This window comes from Athene cunicularia (genome assembly GCF_003259725.1).
Source record: "Athene cunicularia isolate RWA chromosome 2 unlocalized genomic scaffold, athCun1 chr2_part1, whole genome shotgun sequence".
NCBI classification, from domain to species: domain Eukaryota; kingdom Metazoa; phylum Chordata; class Aves; order Strigiformes; family Strigidae; genus Athene; species Athene cunicularia.
In genome coordinates this window covers 47,208,371-47,211,294 of record NW_020799095.1, presented here as the reverse complement: position 1 = coordinate 47,211,294, position 2,924 = coordinate 47,208,371, and positions in this window count along the sequence as shown.

The window sequence follows — 2,924 nt, the reverse complement described above, 5'->3', positions numbered from 1 at the left end:
GTTTTCTCCCTCTGTAAAAAAGCAATAGAGTTGAAAATTTACAGTAGCATTATCTATCACAGACTGCAAAAAGAGAGACAAGAAATGTTTAGTTCAGGACCAGGGGATGGGACATTAAGTGAAAGCTGATGACTTTCCCATCCTTTCCCTGGCTGTTACACTAAATCTGTGACACTGAGACCCTCTGGCTCCCCCAGTCCACTCCCACTTAATTTTTGTGATCAACCCTGAAACCATTACTGATGAGGACTGAGGAAGGAGGGAGGACAGAGATGAGGACCTTCATTCATGAATGGTGAGTGGAGCAAAAACTCGCTAGAAGAGACTAAAATATTTACTTTTAGCTGCCAAGGCCCCTTCCATATGAAATTCCTGATTTTAAGTTAAAGCTCCAGCAATGTCTGTGTAATATCAACTTGCAGAGGCAAACTCTGGTCTGTTAAAGCAGGTGAGGATATACCAACTCAAAAACTCACTCAAATGCATATACATGTAAATCAGCCCCAAAACATATGTCTTCATCTGTGGTCAGCACAGAGAGCACTATGCCACAGCCAAGGCAGTCTGTTAATTAACTTCTCCTCTGCAGGAAGAAGCAATAGATTCCTTGTCCTCTCTCTGCCAAGTCAAGCTCCACCATAAAGGTACTGGTAGTATTTTTTAGCTGGTTGGGTGGTTTGGGAGAAGAAGCACCATTTTCAGAAATGATGTAGGGCATGGCTCTGTGGTAGGAGTCTGTGTGGGTCTGAGCACCCCCATAGTGATGCTGGACTCGCTGTCCCAGAGCTGGGGTTCTTTCTGGGTGCTGAGACAATCTGCATGGTGGGGCCATGCTACAGCCATCCCAACTTAGAGGATTTCCATTGGGATTGTGTTGCTGCAATGAGCAGTGTAGCCCCAACCTGCTGGGCCTCAGGCCAGCAGCAATCCCTACATGGCATTTCTGCTCTGGTGTAAATTCCTTTTTCTGGTTGAACTTAAAATACTGTTGGAAATACATTAAACTCTGCTGAAAAAGAGCTGTTCCTCTTGTAAGGCAAGAAATGTCGTGCTGAGGTTTGTGGCACAGTGGTAGGGGTTCAACAGTAGGGGTTGAGCTGGGACAATTCACAGTTTGCCTTTCTGGTGTTGAAGACATGCCCATCCTCTGTTTGCTTTGAGTCCTTGTGAAAACATTCTTGCACAGCCACCATCCAGCTTCCAATTGAGTGATTAAATCCCTGAGGATCTGTCTTCTGTTATCTCCTACCTTGCACAAAGTTCTGTGCCTCTGCACTGCTCTAGGCTTTCACAGGCTGTTTTCCCACCAGGGAGCTCATGTCCATCCTCTGCCTTTCCTAACCTTCATTACCCTCCATCTCCCTTAATTTGTAGTTTTTGTTTTCCAGTTTCTGACCTCTACCCCTTCTTCTTAGCTCCCTCTCTCCTCCTCTTCCTCATTCAGCTCTTCCCTATGATACACTTAAGTTGCTGCTTTTCCAGTTCTGAGTCGTTGTATATTTTGAATCCCTCACTTAATAATTTCCTTGAGCATAAACTTGTTCTTGAATGGAGACCTGCTCTCCATCCACCTTCCTGGGGCCACTACTGCAGGTTTTGGGCTATTCTGTAGTCTCCTCAGCTTTTCCTTACATGATGCACTACTTTCCCAGCACTTGCTTTCTTTGCTTGCAAGCAAACCCTGAACTGCTTTCACAGGAGTGTTTATTACAGCTCCAGACTCTTTCTGGAGTGGTAACAGCCACTTTGCAGCCCTGCAAAAGCCAGTAAAGTGATGACAGTCTCCCCTGTATACCCTATTTTACCTTGGTCAGTATTCTGAGGTCTTTATGCAGTTCTTTTGAAGTTTTACCACCCTGAATATTTCAATATTGCCAGCAAACTCTTGCCACCTGTCTTTCCACCTATGAGCATCCATCTGTGACCTTCCCAGTCATTGCTGGGCAGCTTATTTTCAGTAAAAGCAGCTGTTCCTTCTCACTGGAGTTGCTGCCCTGTAAGCATGACCCAGGCATCTGTTCCTTAAGGCCTGAGGCACTTGGGGCGGGCAGCTGCAGGAGGCATTGTGTTCGGTTGTCAGTGGGGTGATCAGAGGGCCCAGCTTTGGCACTGTTCACACCTGCCCGCTTCCCCTGTGTGCTGGGGACCCCTTGCTCTGTCCTGCTCCCTGGCACCTCTCCTCTCCCCTGTGCACCCTTTACCCTGGTTGAACCCTGTCTCCAAGTCCCCGGTGACAAACCCCAGCTTCCACTGCAGATCCATCCCCCTTCTTCCCCACTCCCCCCTTTCTCCCCAGTCGTTTTCGCCCTACCTTGCTCCCTAGCCCTTCCTCATCCTCTCTCCTGCGTCCTTATCCATCCTCCTCTTCCTTATCTCTCCCTTCTTCCCAGCCCTCACGATCCCTCCTTCCTCCCCTCCTTCTTTCCCACAGTTTATCCTTCCTCCCCATCCTTCCCCCATCTTCCTCCCCATGCCCATCCTTTCTTCCTCCCTCTTCTTTCACCCCACCCCCCCGCTTTTGGCCTTCAGATAACTTTCAGATGATAACTTGGATGCAAAGCTTTTTTTGTACCTTGGGTGTCCAGAAAGCTTTAAAAAGAATCTACAACCTGTTAGTAGAGCTCTCAGCATTGCAGTAGAAACCCTCTTTGGCAGAAGTTTAGCAAACCAGGAAAGTTCAATTCAAGATGAAAGATGAAATAAATAATCTGGTAAAGAATGGACTTATTTTTTTCTAAGATAGAAAAGAAATAATTATCATTTTAAAATTAAATAAAAAATGGCTAAAAGAAAAACACAGAGCTTAACAGAAATTTAATTTTTTCTGCATGTTTTTGTACAACATTATTATTTGATGTATGATATCTCTACATGTAAAAGGCTCTTGCAATATTATGATAAAAATAAACCTCAAGCCATTCTTG